Here is a 19,745-nt window from a genome sequence, read left to right as displayed (position 1 = left end):
CTGTAGTTACACTCAGTAAACAGCAGTGAGTTTGGTAAACTGATGATCTTCACGCCCAATCAGTCTTTTCTGTTGAGCATGTGAACACAATGGCAATATAACAGTGATTAAAACATGGTCAACAACGCTCAAATGTTAGCAGGAAATGGACGTTTTTAAAATTATAGAACTGATGGGTAACAAAATTAAAATATCGTGACAAAACTAATTACTCTTGCACTTTGAAAAAAATGTTGATAGTGCAAGCATTTTAAATATTACTTTTGCTTAACTCGAGCACTTAAAAGGCAATATAGGATTTGAGGATTTACCTTTTTGTTGCCTCTTTTCCTTCACTGGACTGCAGTACATTTCATTTGGACAGAAAACTGTTAGCAGAATTGTCAATAAATATATTCTTTGATATTGTGTTTTATAGTGTGTTTTGTAATCTCTTAACTTCATACTTAGAGTCATACAGGTATTTGTTTGAGAAGCGCAGATATAAGATTTCCATAAAATTATGAATTAAAAGATAAAGATTAAATCAACTTAAAAAATTAAGGCAACCAGCTGCACAGCTTTGAGTTAACTGAACTTCTGTTAAGTTGTGCCAACTCATTTATTACAGTTTACTCAACCCCTGTTTAATTTTAGGCAAACTCATAATGACAAGTTAGATGAACTTAGGCTTGAAAGTTGTCATGACTTAAACCAGCCATTTCAGTCAACTTAAAAAAATAATTTGGCACAACTTCAACCACTGAAGTTGAGTAAACTCAAAATTTCTTTGCAGCCGGTTGCTTTAAAATTGTAAGTTTACTCAACTTTTTATTTTTTACAGTGCAGTAAAATTATCAGTAATTGTGTACAGATTAGTAAACTGTTGGATGCAAAGCAAAATGGCTTTTTTATTTATTGATCTATTTCACTTTTCAAAAGCATGTCAGTTTGTTAAAGAGTGAAAGCTTACAAGATGTTTTGAAGATAGCTGAAGACATCCATGAACATTAACAGCTCAAGCAAAGAGGGCAGATTTTGTAAGCAATGCAGAGATGCAGGAGATATTATTCTCTATCTACATTAATAACTTGTGCGACAACCTTCCAAATGCCTTTTATCATCTGTACGCTGATGATTTATTGTTGCTCTCCGTCATTTTCTTAGGCCATACAATTTTTACAGTCTTCTTTTAATATTGTTCAGTCTTGTCTTAAGGATCTTAAATTGGTTTTAAATGTTTAAAAATCTAAACTAATCATTTTCACACATTGTTCCACTCCAGTGCAGAACCAACCATTAATTACCACTGCTCAAAGTCAACAAATAAATTTAGTGTACAGCTAAAAGTATTTAGGTTTTCTTCTCGATCAGGAGCTTTCTTTCAAAGAACACATAGCAAATTTGGTTAGAAAATTGAGAGTTAAGCAATGCATCCTGCTTTTCTTTTAAAGCTCATAAACATTTGGTGTCTGCAACATTTTTTTTCCCCTTGTTTGACTATGGGCATGTTTTATATATAAATGCTTCAACCAAATGTCTTCAGCATTTAAACTCTGTCTATCACAGTGCTCTAAGGTTTGTTATAGGCTGTCAGAGACTTATTCACCATTGTGAACTGTATGCCAAAGCTGACTGGCCTTTTCTGAATGTAAGAAGGTACACACACTGGATGACTCTGGTCTACAAGGCTCTTCTGGGACTGGTGCCTTCATACCTAAGTTCCCTTCTTCATAAGTCAAAAAGCCAGTATGCCCTACGTTCAAATAAATCCCATTATTTGACTGTTCCCGGGGTTCGAACTGAGATAGGAAAGCGAGCCTTTAGTCAGGCCGCCCCCTCATCCTGGAATCCTCTTCTGTCTGAACTAAAAATGTCTGAGCTTATCCCAATTACATTGTTTCGCTCTATCCTTTTTAAGAAACAACAACAGTTCAATTCTCAATTTATGTGTTTTTAATATATTGTAATGTGGTATAGCTAAACAACTAAACTATATTTTTATATTATATGAATTTTGTATTTATTATTATTATTTTTTCATAAGTTGTGTGTTGCGGACCTCTTGGCCAGGTCATCCTTGTAAATGAGATCTTGATCTCAACAGGTTTTTATCTGGTTAAATAAACAAACATATGTAATGTCCTATGATAAGAGAGAGTGTTGGGCGGTGGCCATGTGGATGAATTGCTGACACTGAACACGGCCCGGCCAAGGCTGTTTTGTCAGGAAGTGATCATTACGAGTGAATCTTGCTATTGACTCGAGAAGATTCCTGTTTGCTTCAGTAGCTGGGCCAAAGCTCATCCATGGCTCATGGATCACTGTAATTACTGGCCTGGGCATGGCCGGTTATTAGTTTAGGGAATGTCATGGGCGTATATCAAACCCAATTTGCTCTCTGGCTTGAGAGGTCACTCATCTTCCTCTCCTTCATTGCCTCCAAGACTCATTTGGAGCTGCATTGCTGTTGTTCTTTGTATTTCTCTCTCACTGACCTGCATGTTGCCACTTTGTTTTTCCCATTATGGTTTGCGTATGTATGAGCTCATTTGAATGTGTTGCTTGATTTAATGCGGAATAGCTTTAAAAAAAGTTGTGTCAGACTTCAGTCGTAAATTTTATCATAACAGAAAACCAACAAAGATTCATACTGAAAACATAACCCTAAATACATTCCTGGAGATCACGAAATATGTTGTCAGAAGTATGTATGGCTGTATTTTATTTTTAAAATGAACGCCAAAAGGCAATATGACGGCATTATTTTTCGTGTATACCAGCTGACCACTTACTTGCATATGTACGGCTTTCCTGTTGTTACCAGTTAGTCCAGTTAGATTTTCATGTACACAAAAGTCATGGATATTAATTTTGTTTAGCCTGTATGTGATTGCTTTGCCTGTACTGACTGAAAGCTGTTGACTTGCATTTTATGAATCACCAATTGTCTAAGTGAACCAAATGCCTTTTTATGTTATACTAAACAACTAAACAACAAATTGAGTACAATTATTGAGTGCAAAGGTATTACAATTACAATTTAGCACAGTGGACAATAACCAATTGTGATGGTAACCCATTCTGTTGATGAATCTGTTCTTAAGTGAAACGATAAATGTACATAAGAACTAATTTAACACTTGCAATATATGCACAAAAGATGTTTAATGTGTATTTTCATGTGCTGAATTTATTCAATTAGCAAGAATTTGGTTTTCAGAACAGATGCCAGACTGATTACAAGAATGTTTGTTGGATTGTTGATGACTGACTGTTTTATTCCTAAATTAATACATTTTTGATGTGCAATTATTTGTGATTAATTGTGTATAGTAATGTGCAAGTCTTTTACATATATACAAAAACAGACAAAAGAGTCAGTTGTTTACTTGGAAAAGAAGGTGGAATTAATCTAGAATTAATACAATGAAATAAAATGTAACAATTTGACTCAAACTTTTAAAAGATTATTTAATTATAAAGTACTGTTTTTCCCAGAAATGTACTTAGGCAAATGTAAAAGAAGTCAGATTAAATTGTTACAAGTTCAAATGCCCCAAAGTAATACTTAAGTAAAATAATCAAATAGAATTACTCAAGTGTTTTACACCCCTGGTAGGATGTAAATAAATAAGGGAGAGGGATGTTCTCAATCTTGAGAACCCTGAGTGCAAGATGACTCAGCATGCTGATTTTTTTTTTTGGGTCCATTTCCCCCAAGAGAAATGAGAATGTTAATTTGATCAAGTTTTAGAAGTACTCTTGCGTATAGATGATCTTAAATGAGCTAAAAGCCACAGAAAAAAAAAAGATTCCACGGCTTTCTAAACTAGAGCTTTTGTAATGTATTTCTCATGTGCAATAAAACAATAAATCACATCTGCTTTCCTTTGTTTATCATACATTGTTTTGAAGCCTCACTAGTTCTGACTGTTTTTGTTCCACCTTTATGCAAATCCATTGATATGTTCTGCCAGGTGGTCTCAAAGGGGACTGGCGGGGCTGCCATCTCTGTGATGACTGATTGAAAGCTCGATGGCTGCCCCAGAGCCTGGAGAGTGGAGACAGGGGACCAGGAAACAACTCTCTCCCCAGCCATGAGTGCTCCTGCATGGATCAGAGGATTTGCACCAGATGGTGGACTTGGCACTGCCACAGGGGTGCTGGGGAATGCTGAGACTGTTCTTAAAAACGGTCTGGTGCCCATCAGATGTCTCTGAAGCTCTCTTGCAGGCAGTGCGCAGAGGTATTTTGCCCTGTCCTGACAAACGTATGTCATTAATATATTGGAAGAAATTTGGAGGATCACTTTGAGCTGTTTGCATTTACATGCTTGCTTGTGGCACAAGAGCCAATTAGATCTTTTCATGCAAGTTTTATGCTGTGTTCACACCATGGTATGCGTAAATAAATTGCGCTATTTGTGTGTAAATAGACGCGTGAACATTTACACACAATTAGCGCACGTCAAATTCACTTCACAATAGATGCAAATTTGCGCATGGGCAGGGCTCCTGTCTTCCCAGTGACTCTAGCTTCATTGCTAAATGGCTAACATGAATTATAAAGAGAATAGCTGTGTTTATGTGCTTTTATGAAGGCTGAAAAACAGCATTGATTTATTTGGAGCCGTGTCTAAGTCCACTAGATCCTTTTAGAGGAGCATCCAGCTCTGTGAGTTTATAAACTCCTCCAGAAATTATACTTGGATGAACTGAGCTGAGCCCATTTTGATAAACTGTTGTCAATAGCCACATTTCCACTGTCGGTCCAGTGCGAGCCAGGGCTTCTATCGGGCTGCGCCGGGCCAATAGCCCGGGAGGTTGAGCAGTGAGGCAGAAATCATGTCGCGTTTCCACTGTCGGGCTAGCAGCTTGCACCGGGTCATGCAAACACGCACCCCAGTACGTCCCTGCCCTCTTTAGGCCCCAGAAGTGACAGTAGAAACACGACTGGCCTTGGCTCGCCCTGCCTTGCTCACTTTAGGCGCGATAGTGGAAACGCAGCTAATGTCGGCAGGATGATTCAACAGGTGCTACGCCATAATCATGCCCCTACAAGAACAAGCTCCAGACTGGTTAACATGGTGCGAATGTCTGTTGAAGTTCAGATATTCCAATCAAATGATGGTGATATTTGCCCAACTTGCACCCTTTTATTTGAGCAAATCACGTCATTCGCGCATCAGGATGTCTATTCACGTCTTTGCATTGACTTAAGCTGTAAATAACTGCTTCTTCCGTAACTGGTGTGAACGCAGTATTAATGTGCCAGAGTGTTGAGCAAACATTTTCAATGCAGAGTCATAGAAATAATTAAAAAAAATGTGTTTTGAAGACAACAACTTGTCATGTGCATATAATTATATGAGAGTGAGTAAATTACAATAAAATATATTTTGAGGTGAGCTAACCCCTAAAATCCAGACATTTTATAAAAGATTGATTCTCAAACTGGGGTTTGCGGCCCACTAACAGCCCTTGGGACACTTGCATGAGGGTTAAATTAAACGTATAGTTTACCCCAAAACTAAATTTCTGTCATCATTGCCTCACCCTCATATGGCGTTTCCCAAATCCATTGTTTCAAGGAACATTTGCAAACTTGTGCTTGCAACAACACCTCTGGAGCTGTAGTTAGAAACATAGTTCCTGGCTGTGTTCTATTCCCAGTTACACCCCTATGCCCTATTAGTTTGAATTTAATTAAATTTAGAATGATTTATTTATTTTAAAAAAGCATTCAAGTCTTCTCTCATAAGTTTAATTTGCTTTTTAAAGTATTTTTACAGTTCACTTATAGCGATACAATTGTGCTCCATTCCTAGTGCACTTTGAAAACATTGATGTCATTTTCAACACAGCCGTGATGAAAGCTACAGGTAACCTATTTTTTTAAAAATGGAATATATGTTATGTCTCTAAAGCTAATAAAAACAAAAAAACATTGAATACGTTAATGCTTTTAATTTATAGTAGGTTAAGTATCTGTACTGTATATGACATGGGCCTGTTGGTTAGAACATTTCTGCAGTGGTTTGCATGTGTCATATTGTAAAAGTCTTAAAAAACAAACAAAAACAAAATCCTACTTAATATAATAATAATAATGATAATAATAATAATAATAATAATAATAATTATGATGATGATGATGATGATATTAATAATAATAATAATATTCACCATTATCATAATCATCTTCATTAACATTATTAATATTATTATTAAAGTGAGATTTTTTTATTTTTATATTATTCTCCCAATAAATAATAAATATTACATTTTATTTTTTATTAAGTAGCCTCATTATTTATTAATTTATATGATTTATATATGATATTAAAATATGTGTTAGCTTTTAAAAAGTTATTTTATGTTAATTTAAAATAGAATATGTAATATTCTCAATAATATTTGTAAAGGAAACGCAGGCCCTATATGTGCCATTTACATATTTAAGGCAAGGCAAGGCAAGTTTATTTATATAGCACATTTCATACACAGTGGCAATTCAAAGTGCTTTACATAAACAAGAATAAAAGAAACAAGTAAAATAAAAATAAAAACAAATAATAAAAATGCGTAAAAACAAAACAAAACATAAAACAGGTAAAATGTGATATAAAAGAATGAAGAAGAAGAGAAAGACATGATAGTGCAATCTGTTGGACGCAGCACAGTGCTCATTCAGTAAAGGCACAGCTAAACAGATGTGTTTTCAGTCTTGATTTGAATGTGCCTAATGTTGGAGCACATCTGATCATTTCTGGAAGTTGATTTCAGCAGCGAGGAGCGTAGTGGCTAAAAGCTGATTCACCCTGCTTTGACTGAACTCTTGGAACTTCTAGTTTATATGATCCTAAAGATCTGAGTGATCTGTTAGGTTTGTATTCAGTGAGCATATCTGCAATGTATCGAGGTCCTAGGCCATTTAGTGATTTATAGACCAGTAATAATACTTTAAAATCTATTCTGAATGTAACTGGCAGCCAGTGTAAAGACCTGAGAACAGGTGTGTTGTGCTCTGATTTTCTGGTTCTGGTTAGAATTCTGGCTGCAGCATTCTGGATGAGCTGCAGCTGTCTGACTGTCTTTTTAGGAAGACCAGTGAGGAGTCCATTACAGTAATCCACCCTGCTGCTGATAAAAGCATGAACAAGTTTTTCTAAATCTTCACTAGAAACAAAGCATCTGATTCTTGCTATGTTTTTGAGATGATAGTATGCTGATTTACTGACTGCTTTGACATGACTATTGAAACTCAGATCTGACTCCAGAGTCACACCAAGATTTTTTACCTTATTTTTTGTCGTTTTACCTTTAGTGCCAAGGTACGCATTTACCTTGAGAACCTCATCTCTGTTCCCAAATGCAATCATTTCAGTTTTCTCTTTGTTTAACTGAAGAAAGTTTTGGCACATCCAATTGCTCATTTCATCAATGCATTGGCAGAGGGTGTCAATGGGGCTGTTGTCATTAGGCAGTAAGGCTAGGTAGATCTGAGTGTCATTAGCATAACTGTGATAGGAGATTTGGTTCTTTCTCATTATTTGGCTTAGAGGGAGCATGTAAAGGTTGAACAGGAGAGGTGCCAGAATCGAGCCTTGTGGGACTCCACATGTCATGGGTGTCCTCCTCGACCTATGTTCACCTATACTGACATGGTAACCTCTACCTTCAAGGTAAGATCTAAACCATTTGAGGACCGTGCCAGATAGCCCAGCCCAGTTTTCCAGCCTATCCAGAAGTATGCTGTGATCGACAGTGTCAAATGCAGCACTGAGATCGAGCAATACCAGCACTGTTATTTTACCTGAATCTGTATTTGGGCGTATATCATTGATTATCTTTATAAGGGCGCTCTCTGTACTGTGATGTGCTCTGAAACCAGATTGAAAATAGTCTAAACACCCCCTGAAGTTTAAGAACTTGTTAACCTGGTTAAAAACAACTTTTTTAATGACTTTGCCAATGAAAGGGAGATTTGAGATTGGCCTGTAATTGCTCAATAGGGTGTTATCCAGGTTGCTCTTCTTCAAGAGGGGTTTAACAACTGCAGTTTTAAGTGAGTTTGGAAAAATCCCTGAGAGAAGTGAAGCATTTACCACTTTTAGAAGATCCATTTCTAAACAGGTAAACACCGTTTTGAAGAATGATGTGGGGAGCGTGTCAAGACTGCAGGTTGATGTTTTCATAACTTGCACAATATCTTCTAAGTTTTTACCGTTAATTGCCATGAAATCAGACATAATGGGGGGGGGGGGTTGGGGGGGGTGCCTATCGTTGCAAAGAGTGTACGAGCATTATTTAAGTTGCTGTTTATGAGGCTTGAAAAGAAAGTCTGTCTAGCAGTTTTAAGTTCCATATTAAAGGCATGAAGACTGTCTTTATAGATATTATAATGGACTACTAGTTTCGTTTTTCTCCACATACGCTCAGCTTTTCTGCACTGTCTTTTCATCATTTGTACTCTCGGTGACCTTGTCCAAGATCCCTTTTGCCTGCCAGTCATCTTCTTGACTTTAACAGGAGCATTTATGATAATTTTCATTTTAGAGTTAAACAAATCAAAGAGAGAATCAACAGAATCTGCAGATATACTTGGTGCTAGCGATATGGCCTTCATAAACTGCTCACTGGTGTTCTCATTTATGCATCTCTTTCTGACAGTGACAGATCTGTCTTTAATAGCTGGAGTGATCAATATATCAAAGAAAATACAGAAATGATCAGCAACATCCTTAACAACAGTCGATGAAATGTGTAAACTTACTTATAAGTAGATCAAGGGTGTGTCCACGATTGTGTGTGGGCCCTTGAACATGCTAAGTCAGATCAAAAGTGTTAAAAACAGTCATCAGTTCTTTTACAGCATTGATTTCTGGATTATCAATGTGAATATTAAAATCCTCAGCAATACTAAAATAATCAAATTCAGAGGTTACTATTGATAACAGCTCTGACACCAGATTTGAATGATTTGCTATACGGCCTGATGAAGTCTTTGGTTTTCTGTCACTTAACACAACACATATCTGCTTAGAGAAAGCTACAGACACACTGGGTTCCTGCTTGTTCTGAAAACATTTGATAAAGACACTGTTATCTAAGCAGGCCCCCGACACACATCACAGAGAGCTCTTGTGTTCACCAGCTGAAGATGGGGCGTTGTTGTTTGGGCCCAGGCGGTGTGGCAAAAATCGGAGGGCTCTTCCAGGTGGGCTCATAGGTGGTTGTGAAGCAGGCCGCTTTTTGGTTGGTAACTGGGGGCTTGCGGCAATGGAGTGTGAAAGTTTAGTTCCAGCATACACCAGTTCCTCCATCTTTTTTGAAAAACCCAAGAGTGGTGAACATTGTGAAAATGAGAACATGTCCGATGACAGGCTGTGCATCTGGAGATTCTGTCTGCAGAAATATGTTTTCCTGAGGATCATTTTTGAGTGACAAGACTTGATGCTGTTCTGATGCGTCACAGTCTGCCTGTGCAGAGGGCAACTGATAGTGTCTCTATCAACATTGGATGTTTTGGCTGCGTGGCATTATCACTGTCCTTGGGTGATTCGTCAGCCACAAGTCCACTCAGGAGCTGATTTGAGGTCCTGTGGTCATCCGGACATTTGCTAGGTGTGTGTGTGCAATTCAGTTCAGTGGCATACACAGCTGATGGATGATTGAAGGAGAAAAAAATATTGTCCTTTAGCACCTTTGCACCAAGTTTGTTTGGATGAAGGCCGTCTGATGTAAACAGCTGTCTTTGGTTCCAGAAGAGATTGAAGTTGTCGATGAAATTCAGTCCTTTCTTGTTACATGTTTTCTGTAGCCATACATTTAGATCAAGAAGCCGTGAAAACATATTTGTCCCTCTTGCAGGGAGTGGTCCACTTATGAACGGCTGAACCTTCAATCTTTCAGCTGTTTCCAAGAGCTCACAGAAATCGCTCTTGAGAAATTCTGACTGTTCCTTCCGAATATCATTCTTCCCCACATGGATGATATTCCGTTTTGCAGTCTTGTGCTTTTTCAGAATTTCCTCAAGTTCTTTGTTTACATCAGAAACTGTTGTATGAGGAAAGCAGTATGCTATTGTAGATCTGCTCCTGAAATTCTTGATTATTGAATCTCCTACGACTAGTGTTTTTATCTCAAGTGTGATCAGAGCAGAATGCTGCTGTCTAGTCGGCCTTGAGCCTCTGTTCCATGCAGAATTAGTTGCTGAATCATGCAATCTCTGTCTGACTACATTTGGGGATTCTTCACCCATATTACTCAAAACTTCATATCTGTTCTGAAGCTGTATTTGAGTCTGAGCTGTATTTGGGGTAGAAGACGCTAATGTGGCAGCGTATGATCTGACCCCGCGAGTACCCTTTGGTCTCGCACTTTGTTTATGCCAATGCTCATTTTCAACAGTTTGATTCTGTTTTTCTGTGCTCAAAACAGTAGCAGGAACAGATTTATGTGACTCACCTGCTGTGTGCTGAGAGGATCCACAATTAAGCTGAAGTTCTGGTCGGATCGCAAGCAACTTCGTTTCAAGAACTGCAATCTTTTGTAGAAGTTTGTGGCAGTTTGTACAACAGTGAGAATCTGAATTAATCCGATCCAGAGGCATTTTTACAGCCGTGTTTTCCCGTCTCTGGAATGTAAGCAGCTGGTAGCGGGAGGATTGTTTAGACGGTAATTTCCCTCTTGTTAGTAAAGCTATATTCCAGAAAGTTTGTAGAATCGATGCTGATCTTCAAGCCATATTGTTTGAGCACTGTGCTGATAGGCTCAAGTTAAATTTAGGGTATAAAATATAAAATCAAGAGTGCGGAGAGCGGAGCAGTGGGCAAAGACGTCCGAACAGTAGCAAAGCAGGAAGTACACGCATATTTATATTTAATTAATATGAAAAGCGAGTGCATGTTTTTAGCAAAACTATTGGATTTTTTTTAATGTGTGTGCATGTAAAACAATATAATTTTCACAAAGAAATTATGGGGTTCTTCTCTACAGAAGTTATCACCAACCCCGTTTGGTACATCATTATGGGCGTTTTACAATATAACTAACGTGGTTTAACCAATGGATCTGCAACAGATAAACTACGGTTTTGGGAAACACTTGTCATCGTTCTTTTCCCAAACAGTGCATAATACTATGATAGTTCTGCCTTGAGTAATGTCCTGGTTTGGGAAATGCACCGCTGGTTTGGAACAAGTCAATGGTTAATAAATTATGACCTAATAAAAAAAAAATTGAGTGAACTATCCCTTAAATACTATATTGATAATACATTAAAATAATGTTAAACGATTTTACCGAAAGCAGTTTACTTTTAGCAAATAAATTAGTTAGATATAACCATGTCTTTTTTTTTTTTTTGAACAACAATTTTTATTTTTATACATTTTTCCACTGTCTTGCTTTTCCTGGTAAACACAACTACTGATGACTCATCCTGCACTTTCCTTATTTTATTCCAATCAAATGCTCTTGTGAAAGGGAAAACCCCTCCCCTTAATTTGACTTTCTTGTCTTGTAGTCATTTATGACTACTTTATAGCTATACAACCTATTGACCTAAACAAGGTAACCTAAACTACTAACCTTATGCTATGGGATACACTGAATAATTCTATTCAAATTTGTCACAGACACAAATTCTAAATAACACTATAGTTATTCATTTATGTTTAGCTTTATCCACTTGATTGACAAGGCTTGAATTGACCTACTTTAAGGAAATGAGCTGTACATTTGAGCGCAAGTGTTAAAGCTGTATATTTACTGGCAAGAAGGGGCTGTTTGTGCGGTTTGTGTGTAAATATTCTTGGTATGCATCTTGCTGGCCATGAGTCCTACTACCAAAGAGAAGTTGTTTACTATGAATCTGACCTTTCACAAGTGGTGAGCTTACAGACAGCAGCTGGCCTCCACAAGGGAACAAGCACCATGAGATTTATGTCTGTGTTTTTACAGGTTGTTTTTCTTACATCCCTGCAGGCAACAGCTCCTGCTTTGCAAGTATAACTAGAAAACTACAGTTAAGGAATATTGATTCAGAGCAACAATTACAAAACTGGCCTTTTGACCACTGCCTGATGTTGCTTCCAGCATGTCGTTTGAGTTTTTATATCTTGTTTTGAAATTCCTTTCTGTGTTCAGTGCAGTATAGGTGCTATCACATACTGTATGTATATATTCATTGCAATATGGTTAATGTGCTCATGATTCACTGCTATTGCTCATGAACTCACTTCAGTTAAATCTTTACCATGCAAAGAATGTACTGGCCCCAGGGCATATCTTGGCATACAGTTCTGCAAAGTATGAATGTAAAACTGCTCGATAAAAATAATTTGCTAGAACAACTGGATAGCATTTTCTGTAAAACAAGAAATCAGGATGAAATAAAGAACATTAACTATTTAAATTGATTGAGAAATTACTATGGAGGACTAAGTGTAACCTGGTTAATTCCAAGGACTGAATGCTGAATGTAAACAACTTGCATTTGGTGATGTACTGAAGGATGAAATGAAAGCATACCATAATAGCATAGAAATAGCATAGCAAAAACATTTTGAAGGCTGTGCATGTTTTTTTTTTCGTTTTTTTTTCCAGCAAGGTGTTTTTGTTAGTCACAAAGTACATTTACCCCGATGCAAACTTGTTGGACAGGTCAACACTTTGAACCCAAAATAGCACGTTTGCAGAGGTTTTGTAATTGGCTGTGAGTTAAAGAGTTATTTTTTGATGCTAAACGTTGCTTCAAATGGACTTCATTTCTGCAAGCAAAAGCTTTGATTTCTGGTTGCTTCCCAGCAGTACACAATGTCATAAGACAGTAATATTAGGTCAGATTTAGGTTGCCAGCATCTAATAGCAACGTTATTTTGATATCCAAAAACAACAACAAATGACGTTGAAGTTTTGTTGATTTTAGGTTGTGTTGAAAGTGACCAAAGTCCAATGTTGAGCCAAATGTCATATTGAAGGCAACATTTATTTTGACATTTATTTGTCAGATATGGCAACCAAAATCCACCATCAGACTGACGTCATAAATATCCACACAATGTCAAGCTATAACATCATTAAACATAGATATTTTGTTGTTTTTAGGTTGCGTTGGAAAGTAACCTGTAACGTGAAGTTGGACACTGACAACAAGAAGTACAGATCCAAGCGCAGGGTTTATTAGCAGGATGGTCAGGCAAACAATGGTCAACAAACACTGGACAAATAAAAAAATAAAAAAATAAAATATTATATATATATATATATATATATATATATATATATATATATATATATATATATATATATATATATATATATATATATATATATTGTTTTTACTTGTTCAAACAACTTAATTAAAATGAGCTGAAATAACAACACAATTCTTGAGATTTTATTGAAACAACTACATTTCTTTATGTTCAATCCACAATAATTTGTTAAAAGTGTTAAGTTAACTTAATCGATTTGTGTTGGGACAACAAGAATGAATTGTCTGCAACTCAGAATTTTTTAGAGTGCAGGGCAAACAGATGTACACAGAAAATCCAGAGTCGTAGTTAAATAACAGGCTGATGGTCAGTACAGACAGGCAGCAGGCAATGTAAACAAACAAACAAGGCGAGGGTCAAAAACATAGCAAGACAAGGCAAAGATAATGCATAGTAATGTTCACTATTCAGATTAACAAGACTCAGCAACAATGTGTGTGCTTGTGCTGTTTTTTATAGTCCTTGTAATCAGTCTTTGAGCAGCATCAGCTGTGTAAATCTAATCAGTCAGGATCAGTAACTGATTGTGTGTGTGAGGGGCATGACTAGATCTTGTAGTCAATGAAATTGCAGATTTGTTGTCCTTTAGCTATCTCCAGCTCCACTAGATCGCTGGTGATTATAACATAACCAAAATGCAACGCTTGACGTTAAACAATGACGTCTGCCTGACGTTGGGTTCTGACGTCAACCCAATTTTCATTTTCAAACAAAATGCAACATCATGTTAGGTTACAACGTCAATATGACGACATGTTGACATCCTGTGCCTGCTGGGTTATAACATGCATTTGAAAACACAACAAGCGCCAACTGTTCAATCTTCAGGAAATTAGAACCTTCACAGGGTGTCTGTGCTTTTCTACAAAAATACAAGCTATGGTTTATTGCAGGACTATTAAATTAGCTTGGTTTAAAGGCCAAGTTATACATTTGAAATTGTCTCTTTTCTGGCATCCTAGTCTTATTTATAATGAATAATAGTTATGTATGATTTGTAATGATTTCACAATGTACTTTACAAATAAATATATTTTATAGATAAAATAAAAACAACATTTTGTCATAAAAATTATATTCAGCAGTAAAATGACCTCTAAAAAAGGAACAAAATTGTATAGGGTTACAAACACAGAAGTGTACAAAACTAAAGAGAAAATAATATATTAGCATCCTTATTACCCTTATTAGTTTGAATCCTGTTGTATGAGTATGAAATAAACTTTTATACGTTTGCATAAAATCGATGCAGAAAGTCAGTTTGGGGTAATTATTTTTGTGCATGAGCTGTGCTGATTTCACAGTTCCATTGAAATGTACTAGCTTTTTATCTTCAAATATGCAAACTGTGTTTGAAATTCAAAGAAAACTATATTTTATATTTATATTTTTTGAATATAATTCATTGTCTATTTTTTTCCCTTCCACCTTTTGTCTTTCTTTCTGAGTTAAAGATTAAACAGCCCCAGAAGATCTTTGTTCTTGACAACAATTATTAACTTTTTTGTATGTATTTCTACAGATTCTGATACTCATTTTATTTAACATGTTGGCTAAACATTGGTGCACACTTGATTTTATGTCCTTCAAGCTCCTGTTGGCTTAGTCAACATTGACATATCTTGTTATAAGGTGCGCATGAATCCGGTAATCAAAAGTCTTGCTAGTCCTTTGAAATCCACTTCAATTCTGAAGATAAAGCAGCTTTCATCTTTAGACAATGTCCTGGTAATTGGGTTTTATGAAAGTGAGGTTCTAAGATCCTGAAACATGAAAGTATCCAAAGAAAAGAGAGCAAGAAAGAAAGAGAGAGAATCATATCCGTAGGTGACTACAGAAAAAAAAAGAAGGTTTGAAGACCCCAACTGCTGACTTGGTCAAATGTAGTCAAGCATCTCCGTATCTGTGCAGTGGCAAGATAAATAACCAGAACCTTCTGCAAGTGCTAAGTCCATTAGATCAAAGCCTCTAGAGTAATATTTCTTTTTTGGCAGGGAGTTATCAACAATTTGGCCCTCATCTGTCTTCGTCTATGATTTGCTGACAGTCAATTTATTGGAGACGATAAAGAGTAATAATTGTGTCCCTTTCTGTTTCAATTACAAACATTATAAAACTCAAAATTAGTTTTCTTTCATTATGAAATATGTGGCTAGGGGTGTGTGATATTGCCATGAACCAATTTTTGAAATTAAAACAATAGTAAACAGTATAACAATTCAGATGCAAAAAAAGTGCTGGTTGAAATTTTCTTTCTTTTTGTTTGTTTCAGCCTCATATATTAATGGTTTCACATCTGGTTGTGTGTGTGTGTGTGTGTGTGTGTGTGTGTGTGTGTGTGTGTGTGTGTCCGTGTATATATATATATATATATATATATATATATATATATATATATATATATATATATATATATATATATATATATATATATATATATATATACTCAATTATTAGAAAATTAGTTATTAAAACTATTATGTTTAGAAATAAGTTGAAAAAAAAAAAAAATTTCTTCATTAAACAGAAATTGGGTGAAAAAATACCGAAAAAAAATACAGTAAAAATTGTAAAATGGTGATATGCTATTGCACTATAAAATTCATTCATTCATTTATTTTCTTTTCGGCTTAGTTCTTTTCGCCACAGCGGAATGAACCGCCAACTTATCCAGCACATGTTTTACACAGCGTATGCCTTCCAGCTGCAACCCATTACTGGGAAGCATCCATACACACTCATTCACATTCGTACAGTATGGACAATTTAATTTAATTCACCTATACCACATGTCTTTGGACTGTGGGGGAAACCAGACCACCCGGGGAAAACCCACGAAAACGTGGGGAAACTCAGGTTGGTGTTTAAAAAATTTCTAATTTGGTGAACTCTACAGAACCTTACAAAGTTCCTCCAAAGGCTCCAGCATCTGACTTAGCGGATTACATAACATAGGCTTTTTTAGATGAGAATTCAGTTGTTTAGATTGCAACTATGCAGCTTATTTATAAGGATAGTTCCTATTTTAAAGTATGTTTGCATAATTTTGGAGAATCAGCATGTTGGTGGCTATTAGCCTTTATAGCAGAGCAAAGAAATTGATGATTGACTTTCTGCCACAAGATGGTGATGGAGATTGCTTAATAAGACCTTAGAGGAAGAAAAACTCTCCTCTCTTTTTTTCAGCAAACATTTCAAACTAGATCTGAAAAAAATCATTATAAATCAGTTAAGTGTAATTTTTAGTCGTTCTCTCTTTATTTTGTATTTTGTCTTGTATTTATACCATAGCAATCTATTAGTATTTACATTGCTTTGACATTTTTGGGGTTAATTTTTGTGAATTCCAGATTGTAACAGAAAAAAAATGGAAAATCTCTGTAGACTGATGGCATTTAATGCAATTCAGCCTTCATTCATTCATTCATTCATTCATTCATTCATTCATTCATTCATTCATTCATTCATTCATTCATTTTCTTTTCGGCTTAGTCCTTTATTAAACTGGGGTCTCCACAGCGGATTGAACCACCAACTTATCGAGCATACCAACTTATCAAGCATATGTTATCGAGCATCACTGGGAAACATCCATACATACTCATTTACACTAATACTCTACGAACAATTTAGTCTATACCCAATTCACCTATACCATATGTCTTTGGACTTGTAAGGGAAACCAGACCACCCGGAAGAAACCCACGCCAACACAGGAGAACATGCAAACTCCATATAGAAACGCCAACTTACCCAGCCAAGGCTCGAACCAGCAACCTTCTTTGAGAAGGCTGTTTAGCCTAATAATCTTAAAATATGAGTAAAATCACCTGTTTTGTCATCCTTTTAGACCAAAAGGACCTTATAGACCTATGTCATCCAATATAATCATTCAAATATTAGTTCTTTGTAAAGATGTTTGTGAATTAACAACAATTTCTGCTGTTCTGACAGTCAGCTGCAGATATTAATGGTGGTTCCTGTGTATTTCAGGTACTAAAGAGTTTTTGAGACTCTTCGTGCTTGTAGTGTGATGCAGTGTGATGTAGCTGTATATCGACACTGTTGAGGAACCAAGGCACTCAGCCTTGAGCTTTGAGCCAACATACGCCTCCAAGCAGTGCAGATGATTATCTCAAATTTATTAATTGCAAATGACTATCTTAGACTAAAGCATGTTCAAATCTGAGATGTACAAATGTGTCTAGGACATTATTGTGAATACTAGGACAATATTGTGAATGCTTTTGGACTCTGTGGGTGACCTTCTCAATAATGTTAGCTTGCATGCTGTTTAAACAACCCCAGATCAAAAATTTACAATATTATTATGATAGCACATATTGCAACACTGAATAGATACAATCGTGTGTCAATAAGTTGATCAGAATTATAAAACAGATTGGAGAGTCAGATAGTTTAAAGGATCTCGTGGTTCAAAGCATACTAGGGTCATGTTTCATTGTATGGAAAAAAGACAATTAAAACATTATCTAAAATGTTTTTGTGTGTTTGTTTTACTGAGAAAGAAACAATTTAGGATTTTTTTTTGTTGTTGTTGTTATTAAAAATAAACATTAGGATGAGTAAAAAAACTGCTTCTGTACAGAAAGTAAGGTGTTATGAGAGCAACCACAAAGCCAAAAGTACCTAAATTTGTCATTAAATAGCTACTGTTTTACCCACACAACAGTGATTACATCAAAAGTCCACAAAAATAAAAGTAAAACCAACCAAGCTGCAAATATGATCTCAAAGCATTAAGAATTCATCATCTATATCTAGAAGAATGTGTGAGGACAATGTGATGTGAAATGAATGTATTTTATGCAGACCAGTTCCATAAATATTGAGCTCACATACAGAACGATTTCATACTGAGCCTTAAGCAGATTTTTGAGTCCCTGTGGAATCTGTATACTTTCTGTATATTTTCAAATGCTTCTGAAACTTACTGTTGCATAAATTGTTGTTTTGAATTATTCTGAAACATTTTTAGATCTTTCACTATGCAGTTAATTGCCAACACCCTTGAACAATTAGAGACATTTTACATAAGATGTGCTTCAGTTAAAACACTCCCTGCTGTGCTCTTCACAGGATGTAATGTATTCCCCCTGAAATCTAATGGCATATTTCAGAAGCATTCTCTCTCTCTTTGGCTCTCTTGGGGTCTTTCTCAAAGCTCTTCACTGGTGGTTTAAAGGCTTTAGGCAATCAGTTACTTAAATCATGTTATGACAATCTGTAGGCCTGTCGTGTTTTCAGGTGGAAATACTGTATGGTGCATTCTGGGGTATTTACTGGGTATATATAATGAGGTTAGACATCAATTGATCTTTCGATACTATACTATCAATACAAATGTTTTACTATCTATGTGTGTCTGGGCTACCTTGCTGTCCAGCTTAACCTTGATGTATCAAATTATGTGTTCCTGACCTACCTTGTTGATCAGGTTAAAGGCAACACAAAAACAAAAAACAAAAACAGTCGTTGACCATTGTGCTGTAGGAAATTAGGAAGTAAAAAGATACAAAAAAGTAAATAAATAAAATAAAATAAAAAAACAAACAAAAATAAAACAACATACAGTGCATCCGGAAAGTATTCATAGCGCTTAACTTTTTGCACATTTTTTTTGTTACAGCCTTATTCCAAAATGGATTAAATTAATTTATTTCCTCAAAATTCTACACACAATACGACATAATGAAAATGTTTTTTTTTTTTTTTTTTTTGAAATTGTTGCAAATTTATCTAAAATAAGAAAAAAAAATCACATGTACATAAATGCTCACAGCCTTTGCTCAATATTTTGTTGATGCATCTTTGGCAGTAATTACAGCCTCAAGTTGATTATAATGCCACAAGCTTGGCACACTTGTCTTTAGGAATTTTTGCTCATTCCTCTTTGCAGTACCCCTTGAGCTCTATCAGGTTGGATGGGGTGTACAGCCATTTTCAGATCTCTTCAGTGATGTTCAATAAAAAGATTTATGCTTGGGCTCTGGCTGGGCCACTCAAGAACATTCACAGAGTTGTTGTGAAGCCACTCTATTGATATTTTGGTGGTGTGCTTTGGGTCAGTGTTCTGCTGGGTGATGAATCATTGCCCCCGTCTGAGGTCAAGAGCACTCTGAAGCAGGTTTTCATTCAAGATGTGGCTTCTGCCTGGCCATGAATCAATCTGGAATGATCAGTGGAAACTGCTGCGTAAAACATATGCTGGAATAGTTGGCGGTTCATTCCACTGTGGCAACACCTGATAAATGAGGGACTAAGCCAAAAACAAATTTTTGAATGTGTAGTGTGTGTCATGTAGTATTGTATCTAGATACATTCAAAAACAACAGAAACCTATATAGTGTTGGTATTTTATGCATTAGTGTCTTCTGTGCTGCATAATGAATCATTGTTTATGTACATCTATTTTCAGTTTGTGAGTCTATATGTAATTCAGGGCTATGACACAAATTTA

Source organism: Danio rerio, chromosome 5 (genome assembly GCF_052040795.2).
Source record: "Danio rerio strain M-AB ecotype USA chromosome 5, GRCz13ab, whole genome shotgun sequence".
Classification (NCBI taxonomy): Eukaryota; Metazoa; Chordata; class Actinopteri; order Cypriniformes; family Danionidae; genus Danio; species Danio rerio.
Note: the sequence above shows the minus strand (reverse complement) of the source record.